Source organism: Buteo buteo, chromosome 1, assembly GCF_964188355.1.
Source record: "Buteo buteo chromosome 1, bButBut1.hap1.1, whole genome shotgun sequence".
In the NCBI taxonomy this organism is placed as follows: Eukaryota; Metazoa; Chordata; class Aves; order Accipitriformes; family Accipitridae; genus Buteo; species Buteo buteo.
The window spans coordinates 32,043,543-32,061,175 of NC_134171.1; the positions used below are offsets into that span (position 1 = coordinate 32,043,543).

A 17,633-nucleotide genomic window follows, 5' to 3' on the forward strand; every position below is an offset into this window, starting at 1 on the left:
GTTACACGTCTACTGCCTCAGGAGATGTCTGCACTACAAGTTTTGACACTGTTTGCCATCAGATTGAGTGACCCTCCATACACTGAGATGCGTGCTTCTGAATTGCTTGAGATGATTTCACATTGCTCTCCAATTCTGAGGTGAGCTCCGTGCAGATCTTCAGCAAATGACATATTGTTATTCTGAATTTTTGCAGCTGCTGCTGGTCACCTCAGCAATGTGGCATAGCAACTTCCCACCCATCTGTTTGTCACATGAACTCAGAAAAAGAGCACTCTAAAGCATTAAAAAAAAAAAAAAATCCCTTCAAAGCAAGTGGTCTATATAATTTGTCCCTTCTCCAGTGGTAGATTAATTGCCCACAATACTGCCCAAACTGATGTGGAATTCCCTAGCAGGACTTTAGTGTGCAGAGCTGATGCCAGACTAGTGTGCTGTCAAATGCATCTTCTCAAGCAGTATATTTACAGTCACCAAATGCATATTATTTCTTTATCCCATTGAAAATGGTGTGTAGGCTTTCACAAAAGAGGTGACTAATGGGATGGTGAGAGAGGAACCATGGGAGTTTCAGTGTCACTGTAGAGGCTGGAAGCTGCAGTCAGGTCTGACCACCTTTTATGATATATCCCCAAGTGCAGCAGCACCAGAGCCCTAATCCTGCAATAAGATAAAGAAGCACAAGATTGCTCAGATGATGCTGAACACTTAATACGGAGGACATGTCATGAGGACACAACTGTAAGTACATAGTAAAAAGATGTAACTGTGTAGACAATGTCTAACCCACAGCCTTTAGCTCATTGTTAATTAGATCATCCCCACTGTCCTCTTGTATCTATCCAGTCCTGCTCTATTGGATGGCTTTTAGCATAGCAGAGGTAGATGGCAGGAATACCTTTCAGCACACCAGGAACAAAAGGTGGGAATCCTCAAATCCAAGGGCAGGAAAAAGTAGGCTCTCAACCAGGTAAGTAATTCTTACCAGCTTTGGGAAATAAGTTTAAAATACTTCTGGTATAATTGGTTCCATGCTTTTTGGGGAACATTAGAAGGCAAGAAATTAATAATAGAAGATGCAAAATATATTTTAAAAAAATTTCTTTGAATTTTCATGTTGGTTTCTAGGTTCTATACAAATAGAAAAGCACTAAAAGGGTAAGAAATTCATTCCTTATTTCAGTATATAACATGTGCTAATGCTTAAGTAACTCAGGTCAGCCACAGCTTCTCTCCCAGGATGGGTGCAGGTACATTCAGAACTGCAGCATGTCAGAAGTTCCACAGAATAATGCAGCCCGTGCATAAAAAGCACAGCAAAAATATGCATGGAACATTGTTTAAAACCCTTTTCTTTCTCCTGCATTATTTCCTTTAGCTTATTATACCAATCACCTGGAGCATAAATCTGTCTTCACCATCTGTTCTTTCTTCTAAAGCAGCTCCCCATTGCCCTTGACTGTTGCTCTTGTATACAATTCTTTATCAAACCTAATTGGAAACAGCATTGAAACCAACACTTACCATCTTCCCAGGCATGCTGCTTAACCCTTCTGCATCCAGAACAGTGTTGAACATTGAACATGAGGGGGCAATCCTTGAAAAGCAAAGGTTTCTCTCCAGTGCTAAACCAGACAAGCCCTCCTCACCATTGGGGCTACAAGGTTATTTAGATGTCCCATGGAGAAAACAAGCTTAGAATTTCAGAATTTCGAGGCTGCCACTTATGAACAGAGGTCTTATGGAGCTGACGAGAAAGCAGAATTTGGTCCCTTATACCCCCCGTACGTATCACAACCACCTACTGTGATAGGTTTGGGGGTTGTGGGAAGAATTATAGATATACCTTGGAAATAAAATAGGTTCAGCCAGTAGGACTCACAGAGCACAGTCCAGGCACAGAGTCCCTCTGCCCATTTTAATTCTAGCATTAGCATTAGTTAAGGCAGTGTTGCAGGGAAAACAAAGTGTGTTTTGGCCGTTTTAGTTTAAAATAAATAAAAACATAGTAAGAGGATATATTTTACCAAAACCATCTTAGGTTAATGCTTGGAAAGTGAATGATTTACATGGTGCACTGCAGGACACAGGGGAAGCACAAAGCCTTTCATTCCAGGCATCAGCAGTTTGCTTTCATTTGTGCTCCATCATTACATATCTAGATCTTTAAAAACTTTGGATTTTGAACACCTGAAGCATTAAATACTGTATTGAGAGAAGCTTCACATGCCTTTAAAGCAGCTGTTTCATGGTGGAAGTAGAATAAAGTGGGTTTCTGCACAAAACTTGCATCTTTGTAAATGAAATAACATGAACTTTTTAATTCCTTGATTGGTTTAAAGGTGTGGTTGTATATCATCATTACGTCTTACTTTATTTGGAGGGTATTTGACTATCAAATACATAGAAATCCAACCTTTCTAATTTTATAAATTTGAAATTAGAAGTTTGGGGACTACATATTATGTCATAATCTGTAGCAGTAAATAACTTATTTGCTAAAGAAAGCAGAGAAATCAATCAATACAATTCAAATTCACTTCCATATGATTATGAAGTGGCTTAAAAGTGACTCAGAAACCAACTGGCTTTACAAAGTCAACATTAGATGTATTCTAAACCACAAGTGTGCATAAGACTATGACAACATCCTCCAGCAATTTATAATTTCCCTCAACTCATGCATTACATCAGCTCTAAGATATTCCTATATGAGTTTAAAGTTTAACTAACGAGCAGAAAGCTTTATTCACTTTCTCCAAATCACATATTTTCCCTCAAATCCCAAATGCCAGATATTCTGAATGACAAAAATATTTTTCAGTCAAAGCGAATATATTAAAATCAGAGCTACCGTGGGTTCAGCTTCCCACAGTACCTTCAGCTCAAACCCCTTCCTTTTTGATGGAGATTTGAACATGAAGAATATACAGGTAGAGGTTAAACCTTCAATAGGGTCCCTGATCAATAGAATGAATAACCATGTAACTCACGAAAAAAATGTAAGTACTGAGGGGTACTAAGAACTATAACTGTTGTTGATATTTAAGATTCTTCTGCCTGAAATGAGAGAGAGGACCAAACATAACACAAATACCCAATTCCTTACTTTAGTGCTATAATCATTAGGCTATTCTTTAGGAAGGATAACTTTATACAATCACCAGTTATAGCTTAAACACAGCTTTGGCAGCTCCTTCTGAATGAATTCCTTTCTCAAATGTTTTAAATATCCCTTTCTCTAGATAGTTAACATAAGATCTTGAATTCTACCCAGATACCTGCAGGTTACATCTTTTTGAGTCTGTACTTGAATGTATGTATTCATATGTATAGCCATATCACTCATCTAAATATGAATAAGAATTTATTCAAACTACTCTTCTAAAGAACTGCTTTCACACATTCACACAGCTAGCTTGCTCTTATCTTGATATATAATGGGTACTTGATGCAACAAACCCAGTGGTATTCCTGTTCACTTTTAGTTGAATACTCAGAGAAATAGATACCTTTTAAATCACATTCATGAAGGCAGCAATTTATTTATCTTAAACTTTCACTTAACTGACTGTCCCCAGGCTTCTATCCTGTTTTCAGAAGGTGGCTGTCGCCTTTCCCACAGCAGTCACACTATATTCATAAGAGTGTAAGTCCCATGCTTGTTTCCTTGTGTTTTCATGATTATTATATTAAGTTCTGAGTTTAAACAAGCTCCAGAACACACTGAACACATTTTTCATGGGTTCTTTCCAAAATTAGTGACTAGCATGATCCAATGCCCTTGTAAAAGCTTATATTCCCAAAAAGGATTCTGCATACCTCTGTTCCTTTACTGAATCCAAATGCCCTTCATAAAAATAAAAGTTTCTAAAATTTCTTTTTGTTATAAAAAGAATTTCAGGTATATTATCAAAACTACGAATACTATTTAGCAAATAATAGCATAGACTATCTAATAGATTTGCATTAGTGATTTACATTCAACAGTTAGAGGATCCGATTGTATTCTGCCCAACAAACTCTAGAAGTATCCATAAGAGTCCCTTTAACTTAGTTGCTTGATTCCCTTTCTAATAGCAAAGAATCTCTTTGGTATACTCTGAGGGTTTTTTCCAATTTTCCAAACTGAAGTCTATAGAAACTTAGTTCCATTCTTAACATTTAAAGAAACAGCTGGCTATACAGACAGGCAAAAAAAGCAAGCAAGCAACATGACACTAGTATCTGTCAAGTTGCCTTATTTTTAATAGCATTTTTCACATTTCTTCTTCAGTGTGTGAGCTGTTTAGGTTAAAAGCACTTTTTGGACAACATTTTTGCCTGCTTCCTAGTTAAAACTTGCTATAACACTTTTTAAACTTGATAAATAATGCATAGCAAAGCAAGCTTATGGTGGGTGAATATTAATAGCAGGAATTAGAGCACAGAAACTAATCTATAGTCAGAGAACACTAAAGCACAGAGTACTAAAGTGACATAAGTAGGCTAATTGGATGCTTCTTACAGGAACAACTTTTCTGCAAACATTAGATTCACCTGACAGGGATTTACTTGATGACTCTTGGCATGAGAAAGAAAGAAAATGCTTCTCTTTTGTGTCAAAGTAACAGATCTGTGTCTTGACATCAAGGGGAACTTAAAAAAAGATGCACCTAGTACCTTAATGGTATATTATTTTTCTTCCTAATTTATTTCAAGAATCAAAATAATTCTTCTTACTCTCCTCACAATTCTTTTCCCATCCTTGACAAAGACAACTCAGATTGTCAGAATAAGATAGCATTTAAGAAAATAACTATAGAAGTTTCTCCCAACCATTTTGCTTTACAGTATCTTGATCAATGTCCGCACATGCTCTAGATGTCCTAGTTCAAGAACACTATAGCTGCCCTCCTACTCATAAAGGCTGGAATCAGCTTTTGACTTTATTTTTATTTTTGACTTTTATTTTTATTAATTTATTTTTTTAAGAAGTTGATAGCCATATGTCTTTCTCAGCCCAAGGCACTATAGAAGTGTAGATCAGTGCTAGTTAGTAGTCCAGTTTACAAATACCACAATCTGAGTGCCTCTCTTGCCTGTGAGTGGTAACCTGGGTAGAGCACTCAAATCCCACCCAGTGAGACAGAGAGAAAATAAAAGCAGCAAGAGCTGACAGTCTACCCAGAGTATTTTCTAACCAAAGGCAGGAAATGCCTTCATCACATTTGACAGCAACCTGTCCAAAGGATCATCCCCTCAGCCTGATCAAAGTCTAGAACCAAGGTGAGTGAACAGAAAAACTTTGAGGGAAGACTTGAGTAATGAAATGTCATCATAAGGAAGTGCCAGCAGTAAGCCCATAGTGCACTGCAGCTCTGCCAGACTTAAAATCCATTAATTGTATCTTCAGTAGAACTCATAAGTAACATGACTGTCAACTGCATGAAATCCAGCAAATTATAGTATTATATTTAATAGCTTCAAACCACCAACTCTTAATCTTATACAAAGCTATAACCTCTAAAGCATTCAAGGCTGTTCTGTTGTCAACAGCTGTTATAGAGGGAATCGAGAGTGTGTAAGTCATGTTTACATTACTGGTACTTGTGGAGGCTTCCCTTTAAAAAGCCCAAGGTAAAATAGGAAAGCGAGGCTGAGGCACAGAGACACTTCAGACTAGATTTATGAACAAAGCAGCTGTGCTGGCAAGTGTGTTCATTTACTGAAAATCTCTGGATAAAGAAGCTTGAGATTCAGTTACTTACACCTAGGCTTCTACTACTCTTCTAGATGCCAGAAGGTTTCTGAAACTCTACACAAGATTAATTTTGTCCCTTCTGGAGCAGCAGTCCTTCTGGTCGGGCAGGATACCCTTGGTACCTCCCAGTATATGCCTGAGATCAAGCTGTTTCACTGGTATAAAGTCAAAGCACAAACTCAGTGTATCAGAGAGCTGGCTAAAAGTATTACCCTAGTTTACACCACTTTCTAGCAAGATATACATAATTACACTTGTGTGACCTGCTGATATCAATAGAGCTCTCAATTAAGAGAATATAAGGTCAAATAAAGCTGGGTAACTTTCAGTAGCGTTAGGGGAGTCTAAATAGAATTCACACTGCAGATGTATTATCCAGACCAGTTCTGTAAAACTGATTGCTAAAACTGTTAGAATAGAAGTCTTTTGACAGGACAGGACCACAGGGAAGCTATATGTAAAGCAAATAAAACCTGTACAAGTACATTAAATGCATTATTACATGGATAATGAATAGCTACCTCATTGTTCTTGCATGCATCAATACAGATTGTGATACATTGTCTAAACGTCCTTTCAAAAGCACATCTTACTTAAGCGGTACATGAACAGTATTGCATTTCAAAAGACTAAAGAGTGAGTCTCACCTTGTATAAACCATGCATCAGAATTGTCTTATATGTAACAGAAGTTAATCCCAGAATTTTCTATGGAAATATATGTATGGATTTCTGAATTCATAGTTTCATACTTTGCTATGCTAATGTTTGCATTGTGAAAACAAACTAGAAATCTAAATATGTTTGTATATTTATGTGTGCTTTAAACAGCACACAATTTGTTCTACATCTGACAAAGCACACTAATTTATACACCTATATAATACACAACCATACATAAAGTTTGGCATGCACGTAGTTCATTAGCTTACAGGTGATTATTAAGAAAACAAATTTGAAATCTTGTAAACTTCCCCATTCATTTGATTTTTGGTGAATATATATCTGTATATAACAAAAAACTAAGTCTTCCCATCTCTAGCCAAGAACAGATTTTCTTTGATTGTAATTGTTAGACCTCTAGTAGCACATACAGTCTCTTGATACATACGTGCATATTTATACTCTATCAATGGTTTCACCACACAAGAAGATTTACTTAAAAGATAAATACTTCATTATTATAACTTCAAACTAATCAATATGAAATTAGCTTATGCCAGAACAAAGCTAGTAGAGTGGAAGGAGGTGCCTGCTGTATAGACAGTAGGTGTGAAGGAGGAAATTTGGACAAGAGCCATTTGTTTTCTTTCTTCTGCTGCCTCCTTCCCTGTTATGGCTCTATGTGCAGTATTCAACTACAGGAACATCTCACTTCTATTTCTAGTCCAAATTTCTACTGTCAAAAGAGGAGGATTCCCCAAAATACACTTTAGCTCTATGCGATACTACTATTCCATGCTCTTTCTTCTACACAGCTACTAATCTTGGCATTATGGGGTGGTTTCCTCTGTGAGAACAACCATTGCATTTCAAAGGTCACCTGTTTCAAATGCTTAAGAGACAACCAGGCATGGGAAAAAAAATGCCCCACACTGAAACAAGTGACAGCAAATGCAGCTTGTGCACACCTACTTACCATTAGCTACTGGATGACTGAAGATTTCCAGACCAATCACTGCATTAACAAATAATTTTGGCTTTAACATTTACAATTGCATTATTTTCTCCCTAAAGATAAATCAAGTGAAGGACAGAAATAAGATGGAAACCAACAAGATGGAGCAAGAAGATGCTCCAAAAAGGTTTCTTTCTAGTAGGCATCTTAATTTCTGTACAATTCACTCCTGGGAAAGGATCATGTAGTAATTTTGGAAATATAAACTGAACTCAGAATATTCAGCATAACAAAGGGTTTGGGTTTTTTTCCTGGTGGTCTGCAGCAAGCATTTGTAAAGCCAAGTATCAGCATGAGAATTCCCCCATTTATTCAGAGGTGCCTTTATCAAAGCCAGCAAGTTAACAGCCTTATTAGCCATCATCTACTAGCTGTTTTGGTATGAGCGGATAATAGGTGAATTATTAAGAAGATACTGCCAGTATATTCTATGAAGACTGCTTGCCCTCAAGGCTCTGCACACAAGTTACACTAGATTATCAGTAAAGTCTGTATTCCTGTAAACATTTTTTCTGCTTTCACCAGATCTAAGTAGAGACAGAACTGGAGAAAAAAATATCACTCCATCATGCTCCAAGCCTTGCCTGTGTGGCAATTTTACCACAATCAGCATGGACTTGTTTGAGAAACCCAGCATGCAGGAATTTTAAGAGCTCAAACCTGCTTGTGTGATGAAAAAGTAGATGAGGTGCTTAGGAAGATAATATTACCAACAGTATGTCAACATTTCTGCTACTAATTCTCATCTTACCTTCTGAAAACATAGCTGAAGCAGCTTTTTATTGGACTGTGAATTTAAAAAAAAACACAAAAAACCAAACCAAAAAACCCAAAAAAGAAACCAGCTCTCTCCATTCTCCCCTCCAAACTTCACTATGTAGTGCACTGGTTTATTATTATTATTATTTAGTATTAAAAGTGCAATAGAATGGATTGCTGAAGGCGATTTCTTCATGGAGACATCACTTTTAACAAACTTATACTTTACCCACTGTAAAACTTTTGTAGTAGGGGCAGGTTAACATTTCACTCTGGAGTGAATAAAAGTGGTAACACAGGTTCTTTCCTTGCCAGGCATGAGAAGGGTGGAATGATTTCTCCCTCCCTCTCTCCCTACACAATATGTTGTGTTTTGCAAACCTCCACGAATTTCTAAGGTATGGAAGTTTTCTTTTCACTATACAGTGAGATTGCCTTTGGTCAGAGTGAAGGATACAGAAAGTTGTAGAAGCTCCTTTTCTTACAAAAAGAAAAAAAAAAAGTATGTGGGATAACTCTTTATGGATACAAGTTTTAGGCAGAGGAAGGCTCTTTGGTTTTTTTTTTTCCTCCTTTTGTTCCTTACTCTGGAAAGCCACCTCTAGTCCAAAGCGTACAAGACAGTTGTGTGTTTTCTGCTTTGTTTCAGAGGGGCAATAGTGGAAAAAAAGAAGAGAATAAAGCAAATAATGTGGAAACTTTTCACACATTTTATATATGGATGACATTCACGTGTGAAAACCAAAGGACAGGTTATTGTTCATTGTCAAGTTTCCAAGGAAACAGACTTTATTTCACTGCACAGTTCTGAGATACCATTCCCAAAGCTTTTTTCCAAGCTACAGGAATGGGAATGGAGTGAACCTGCTCAATTCATAGATGTGTTAACCACTGGAGTACAATGAAATGAGTTACAGGATCTGTGGGGGAAAACAGAGGTCCAAAGCCTATAGGAAAAATAAAATTATTTCAGCAACAGACAAAGCATGATTGTGGAATAAAGCCTGCTAAGGCTAGCAGGCAGTCCTATCAGTGTTGAATATGTCCAAACTCTATGTAAATCAAGAAACAAAAGAACTACTTGCTTGCATATTCTCAGGGACAGCTTTGTTAGTATCAGGTACCAGTGGAGAACACTGTTCATACTGCTGCACTGCCCGGTACCTCCCTGAAACCAAGTAGCTGAAATGTAATAAGCCCCTGCTCAAGGGTACGGGAGGCAAGAGCTTGATCCTGCAATAGTAAAATCAAGTTGTTTGTCTAAAATTTGTACACCTCCAATATTCATGTCCTGCTAGTGATGTTCTGAAATGAACTTGGGTGTTGAGAGAGAAACAGTTTCTAGTTCCTTATCAAGACTTTATTTCCTGTTTAAAGTTTCAAATGATAAAGCAAATTGTTTATTTTATAAATAGCTATAGTATACTAAACTATCAGTAAGTGCAGTGATATGGATGAACTATTGTTTACTGGATTTAACATAATTGAACCCCCAAAACCACAGGCAGCAAAGCCAATCTGCCTGTCAGGCTATTTGGCACACGTTCTTATGCCACTGCATACACTGAACCACAACGTGTTTAGGTCAATCCAGAAAAGGTCCTAGGTTTGAAGGGTGAAACTAGGGTGGCTCAGCCATCCAGTGGCAGTAATTTTGGCGGTACATGGTTGCCACTGAGACACCTTCTTTCCTCCCCAACTTCAAAGAGTCATTCGGATATCTCTGTATTAAAATCGTATCCCACATTTTGGACACAGCTTCACACCTGACCATGACATCATCTACTACTACAGTTCATCAGCCGCCCCTGAGGTAAAGCACAGGATGATGCCATTCCCTCACACCAGACTCCTATCCAGCTTGTCATAACAGACAGGTGGATGGGCCACTGGCAGCAGACAGTTCCTTGCTATCTCTTGTTGGTTTAATTTTGCATTTTACTGAGTCCTGATTGTGACCCTGTTTGAACATGAGTTACTGACTCCATTTATGCTTCTGCAGATGAACAGTATTTTTTCTGAATCTTTGTTTTCCTCCTTTCCCCAGTGTTAGAAGATGTTAAATCCAGACTTTCAGGATGGCTGCTGTTTGAAAGAGCAATGAGAAAACATAGAATCATAGAACAGTTTGGATTGGAAGGGACCTTTAAAGATCATCTAGTCCAACCTCCCTGCAATGAGCAGGAACATCTTCAACTAGATCGGGTTGCTCAGAGCCAGAACTGACTGACAGATACAGGCTCCCACCAAGCACAAGTGGGTGTGTAGGGTTAACAGTCAAAAATGAAGTTAATTCTGATTACTGCGTCCCCCAGAGATGGAGCTGTTGGAGGAAGGGCAGGAAAAGCAGCTGGCTATCCTAACTTTTTGGAGACATGGATTATCCCTTGAACATTAATAACTGTTAAGACATTTCTGATGTCTGAATCTTACTAAAAGAACTTACTAGGATTCAGACTAGGACTTTAGTAAGATTCTAGATCTCATTATATAATCTTCTTGAACTAGCTATCAATGAAGTTATTTATTCTGTATGTAGCTGGTTATACAAATAAATAAAAATCTACTTCTCCAACAAAATTAAACTCTGTTATATTTCCTCATACAGTAATATGGAAAGCAAACAGTATCTGAAACATGGAATATATTTCATAAATTGAGATATTTCCCAGCACTCACTCAAGCGAGCTTTTACAATCTGAGAGTAGAGGAACATTTTAAGTGTAGGTTAAAATGATTTTTAGTCACTTATAGTTACAAGTAGGTGCTCTATACATCATATTGACAACTTAAATCTCCAAAGCATAAATGTCAAAGACCCCTGCCCTGCCTAAAAGCAACTTGCTGGGTAAAACCAGGGAATTTCAATTACGGATGAATGTGCAATTACTTTAAGGAAGAATAAAACCAAGCTCTCCATTAGGAATATATGAGCAGCTGTTTAAAAAAAAAAATAAAATACTGTCCATTCATTCAATTAACTCCTAACCTTGAAGGCCACAGATCATTTCATTTGTCAGCACATCGATTAGGCAGTTCTACATTTTGAGAGCACTTCTATGCCATTAGTTTATTAGATCCAGCTAATTTGTTTTCCTAGAATTACATGAATACATTTGACACAGTAGCTAATTAAGAAAGTTAGAAGATTCATATCAAACCCTTTCTATAACAGATTACTATTACCAAAACACTGAATCAGAGACAAAATATGTATCCTTTTTCAAGATATAACATACAACAATATTTTGAAACTAAATTTGTCATTTCCTTGCTGCTATGAAATTACAAGATACAAGAAAACAATGTTCAGCAACAAAGAAATCCTAAATATAATCTCTCAAAATCATAAGTAATTTAATCTGTTAAATACAAAACCCCTCCCTCACTATTTTTAAATGTTTTTGAACTATATTTCCTCTCCAAACAGTAAAACAATCTTCACATCTACTGGCTGGTGGAATGGGAATACACTAACCCTAAACAAGATATTTTTAGAGAGCCAGGTTTAGAGTATTTAAAAGATCACTGTTTGTTTTTTTTTTCCATATAAATTGAGCTGATAATGCAGTATCTAAAGGATTTTTATTTACAGAAAATAAATTAGAAATGCTTCCTTATTTTGTCATGAGTTCTATAAAAGAGAGCATTCTCCTACCTTAGCCAAAGATGCTTGCTTCTTAACGACTGGAACAATTTTACTTGCATCGTAGTAAACTCTTGAGCAGTAATCCTGTTATGTGTCTACAGCAGTTTCATGGGGGTGGGACTTCTGTGCAATAATGAATTCACCAGGGAATCTTCCCTTTCAAAGAATGCTGCTGCAGACAAGGAAACCACTCTACATTTACTGTCACAAGCTTTTGGATGATTAGGTTAAGACACAAGGAGTAAGTATGTGTACATACATACAGTGATGTGGATTCAAATATTTCCTATATGCTAAAGCTTTAACAAATAGGCTGAAAGCTGCAGTACGATTTACAGGGAAAGTGTGTGCATGTATGTGTACATACATACACTTTACATATATCAAAAAGAAGAGTCACAAAAGGTAAATATGAGAAAATTGCTTATTTAGTCTATAAGGGTGTGGCAAAATAGCATGGCTGGGTCTATTAGTGATTCTAACCATTTAATCTGAGAAGCAGAAACTCAAAGTCAAGCATGACAATCCTTACCTAAAAAAAAATAATTATTTAAGTGTTTCTTAATCCTACACACGATAAGGTGCATAAAAAGCAGATGCACATCTGTCCCACTGGCAATCACTAATTTCCCCTGTACAGTGGCAGCACAGACCTAATGAAGAAGCTCTGTAATATGTTAACCCAATAATGTCAAAAATAGCTTCCTACAAGCTCTCTGACAAAGAGCGGTGATGTTTATAGTGATTATTATTAAGATTTATGAGCAAAAAAACCTTGGAGAGTATGTGTGGTCACTTAAAATAATAGACAACAAATATAAGAGCAAATTGATGCGTCAGATGAAAAGGAGACATATCTGGCAAGTTTATGGCAGTGAATGTGACAAAGGGTGAAGAAGTGTCCCAGTATTCAACCAACCACTTTAGTGGAGCTGTAAGATAGTCATAAAACCCCATTACAAGACTAAGTGAGCATATCAGCCTTTATTAAATCATCCAGCACTTCCCTTATCTCATTTACAGATGAAAAGCAAAACAAAGCAAAATTTATGTCTAGATCTAAAAACAATACAAAAGCAGCAAGTTAAAAATAGGACTTTGATACATTTTAGATACCCAGATTAAAAGCACTTCTCCCAAGCCTTAGCTAATGTCTAAATTAGGAAAATCTGTAAAGGAATCAACAAAACAAAAATAAATTGCCCTACATACCTCTAGATTTGCTTCTGTACATATTCATTGGTGTTCAGTTGATGGCATGGTTGAGAATTTTGCCAGGTAGTACTTTCAAAGTGTGAAAATAGGCCAAAAAGTAGAGTTTCCTTTCCCTAAATCCTTCAAATGAGTCCATTTGTCTGGCACTCTTACAGCTTTCTTGTTAGCTACCTCACAACAGGTACAAACAATCATACCTTTCTTCTCTATAAATTCCAGCATTCATCCAGGGTGTGGAAGACAAATTCATCTCACTTCCCTTCAAATGTAACCTGCATTTCCCAACCCCTTGCAAGTGCCCGAACCAGCAAGTCATGAAGTGGTCTGTGTGCTTACCACACCTTCTTTTGAAACTGTCCCAACAGGGATACAATACTGAATCTGAGTTACTTAAAAGACAAACCAAAAGAATAAACATCATCCTAGAAAGTTCAAATGTGAGCATAACCTGAATAGCAGGTAACGACCTTATCTAGAGTAGAATTTTGAGGATTTTATGTCAAGAGAAATGAAAAGAATTTACAGTTGCTTAACTCAAAGGGCAGAAGGTGAAGGAAGAGAAGAGAGTGAAGAGAATGATAATGTTTAGCTATGTCAAAAGCAAAACCAGATATGTTCCCCATCTTTATAGCAGATAGTATAATAAGCAATGAGTTTAAACTGCAGGAAGAAAGGTTTTCCAATGCATAACATGGATCTACTAGTAAAGAGGGAGACTCTGCAGTCTTGCAGCTTGCCTGGGAGGCCTTAAGAACAGGTTAAAGAAAAGTATCATAAATAATCTAGGAAAAGTTGATTTTGTATTGGGTGAGCGAGGTGATCTGTACATGTCTACACAAGGTTTTCAGTGCAAGTTCTGCATATTGAGCATGCAGAAGTGAAGCATGTTGCTGTCAGAAATACTTTATCCAAAGTATAAGTATACATTTTTAACTTGTAAAAAAGTTCAAAAGAATTATTTTGATAGGAATTTATACCAATATAAGTATGAATGCCATCCTGCTAATGAGAAGCTTAAAAGCAATATAACACTAATTTATCATTTCAATTTAATTTTAAATACATGCTTGCTTCATTCATTCAAAAACCTTTACCTTCTCTTTAGAACAAGTAAAAGAATACAGGCTATTTTTCTAAATTAACCTTGTTCCTTTCTCAATTTGATACAGAAATTTGGAGCATTTAATACTGCTTTTCATAGCTGTAAGAACAGAACCTACGTGTCAGGTGTACTAGACTTCTCAAGTACTTTGGTTCTGCCCTTTATATGAAGTAATTGCACCCTCGTAGGCCTTAGAACTTAATTATTCTGACCTAACAGAATAATTTTACTTAAGACCTTCTTTCATTGATCTAATATACAGTTGAAATGCTATTTCACCTTCTGGCTTGTGCATTGCTTGTATTAAATTACTGTCTAACTAGTTTTCATCTACTTTAAAGATTACTTTGTGGAAAAGTGATGCCAGCCAGCAAAGGTGTGGTCTTTTAAGTAAATAAATTACATGCAGCCCCCTTTGCTACTGTTAGATACCCAAACTTGCAATTACACTTCTGGTATTTGATAGCTGTTACCAGTCAGTAATGGCTACAAGTCCTCTATACAGCTATTCTTCAATCAAATTAAACCGTAGTGTTTTGTAAGGGGGAAGTGTCCTTTGATAAAGGAAATTAAATTCCATAAAATGCCATCTTTCTGCAAACACTGATTTGATTTACTGGTATTGTGCTGGAGAACTGTAACCAGTGTTTAGCAATACCTGCACATCATCAAACCAATTAATGCTTCAGTGAAAGACACAAAGCACTTTGGTTATTAGAAAGTGCATTTCATCTACAGGCTGTAAACAGAGACTTCAGCTGTCAGAAACAAATCTGAGCAGAATCATAGTTCAGTGGCATTTAACATATAAATCTCACATCAGTGTTTTCTATTCTTTTCCCCTTCCACTCAGAAAAGTTCAATATGCATCTCTTGAAAACATACAAGGTCTCTGATAATTTTCCGTACTTTTCCATGCTAAAGTGCAGATGATGTGGACAACGTGCATGGAGCTCCCATGGATTCTGCATTTTGATAAAATATAGATGATGTGTGGTGTCTATCACCACCTGCTCTGGTGATTTATAGGCTTCTGTGTGGAGTCAGCTCTAATCAGTAGGAAAAGAGCAAAGCTCTTGCCACCTCTCCAGGGTAAGAAGTACCACTACTAGTATTTGTCAGAAACCTACTTCAGATTTCCTTGTAACAAAGGCTGTAAAAGAGAATTGGGGACAGCCCTCTGCAGAGGGTATCTTGGTGTATCTAACTGAAGAGAACTGTACTTAAAGGTATTTTTGAGAAAGCCTATAAAAAAATGCATCCTGTACCATAGCATAAATACCTTGAAAAAATACTTTCATTGCAGAGGTTTGGCTATACAGGATGCCTAGCCTAACTAATAAAGTCTGGAGAGGCTAGATTAAGACATTTATCATAAACATACTTCCCACAAAAATAATAATTTCAAAAGTCGTATAATTGTAGGGAAGAAGATAATGAAAAAGTACAAGATGGATCTATATACTACAAGTAGACTGGAACACATCAAATGGTATTATACTGGGAAACAGTTAATAAATACCCCGTGCATATTTGCTCCATTAAGGGGTTGCAATCTTTTGAAAAAATTTTTTTTAAACTACATGGCTCTCTGCTGCTGTGATGAGCTTAACTTACAAAATAAAAGGCTGCAGTGAGAAAAAGTTCTATAAGCTACTACAGAGAAGGCTAGCAAAAGCTTATGCGTTTTCCAGTTGACTTACATAACTGACTTTGTGTGTGATTATTAGTTAATACCAGCCTAAGGTTCTTAGAAACTTCAAGGAGAAGACTTATTTTGCTTTCTACAGTTTTTCTGGAGATGCATCACTGCACTAGCGTACAACTGAGCACATTGAACAAACTGCTTTCCAAACTTTTACTAAGCACACAGTTTTTAAACCCAAGTGTTACAGTGTTTATGTCAATACAATTCTTAATACATTCCTGTTGCTAGGATAAGTTTGTTTACAGCTTGCGGATGAAGTAATTCTCATACATTTTTCTGAGGATCCCCTGTTTTTAAATTGACTAAATAGTTACATCTAACCTCCTTGCCCTTTATGCGTGGGCAGTGCTTCCTCTCCTCAGATCATGTGCGGTGCTTCAATGGCAGCATCAGTTCTCGCCAGCACCAAGAGCTTTGCACTGGCATCCTATTTATACTGCAAGCAAAAATAATTATGTCTCTTCTCTTCTGAAAACTAGGCACTGAAATGGAAGCAACCCAATGCACTTTAATGAGATTTCTTTTTACAAAGGAGTTTAGCCTTCTGTGTCATTACAGGAAATTCAAAACACCTTTCCCTATGTTAAATTAAAAGGTGTAATACAGTTTAGAAGTTATTAAAATGAAGAGGACAGCTTTTCTTCTTTTAAGCATCAATTGCCTTGGAAATTTTCCTTTCTTACGAAGCAAAAGGAAAACATGTTAGGTTTCAGACCAGTAGAGAAATAAGGGAAACACTGCTATATCGTAAGTACCACTAAGCAATAATGAATTAGATCAAATATTGAAAAGTGAAAACGTCTTCACTTACTCATTCAGAACTCTGAATCCAGCTGGCTAAGTTACCTATGTTATTTGCACAAAAGTGACATTTAGTTATACCAGATGTGTTTCCTCTGATTATGTAACTTAACATTTTAACACAGAGAACTGCTTCACTTCTCATGGCACTAAGGAGGACAACCACCATGCCCACAACGCTGCTAAAGCATCCTCACTACCCTGTTCTACACAGTATATGCTGTTGAATAAGGTAGTAAAGGAAAAAATATAGGGGAATTCTAAATCTCTTGTTTTGATTTTTTTTAAAGTTATTTCTTCATTAGGGCATGAACCAGAACCCAGCTGAAAACTGCCAGATTCACATAAGAAGAAATAATTTCTACATATTACATTATTATGTAATTATTTTACACAAACCCCTCAATGTTATTAGAAAGAACAAACTTATTTCAGAGTGTTTACAGGTCTGGATGTTAAAACATTTAGTAGTGGAGACCCCAGCTCAAAAGATCTAGTTTGGATAGGTACCAGAAACTAGGTTTCTTGTTTTTCCCTCATCAGCGCTGACCAGCACAGGCATTAAGAATTTTTGCAGGCAAGAGACACAATGTAGTAAGAACAATCTTGTCATAGCCAAAAATTGAGGTTTGGGAGGTTCAAGCTGGAATTTAGAAACAACTTGGTCTTTTAAGAGGGTGAAGAAACACTGGAGCAAATTACCCAAGAACACTGCACAGCCTCCATTCTTGAAGTGTTCAAGACTGCTGGAAAAAAGAGCTCAATTTCAAGCAGCATGTTCAAAATTTTTTTTTATGCTTTTGCTGTCTGATCATTCTTTACTAAGGTGAGAGAAGCTCCTAACTCAAATGGGTTTAAGATGTACATTTCAAAGATTATCCCTACCCAGACAGAGCTATTGAGTTTGTCCAGCTGTTAGAGCACTTATGTGGAGGAAAAAAATGATTGTCCTCAGGCTATTGTTTTCCCAGTTTACATT

General features: G+C 36.8%; 1 protein-coding gene across 1 annotated transcript in view; it reads right to left on the minus strand.

The window, feature by feature from the left end:
* The window catches only part of DLC1 (DLC1 Rho GTPase activating protein), a 271,064-nt gene extending 259,212 nt beyond the window's left edge, over nucleotides 1–11,852 (minus strand). The window contains exon 1 of the mRNA XM_075026589.1: nucleotides 11,838–11,852. The gene's annotated coding sequence lies outside the window, so the exon portion shown is untranslated. The remainder of the gene's footprint in view (nucleotides 1–11,837) is intronic.
* Between the last annotated feature and the right edge of the window lie 5,781 nt (nucleotides 11,853–17,633).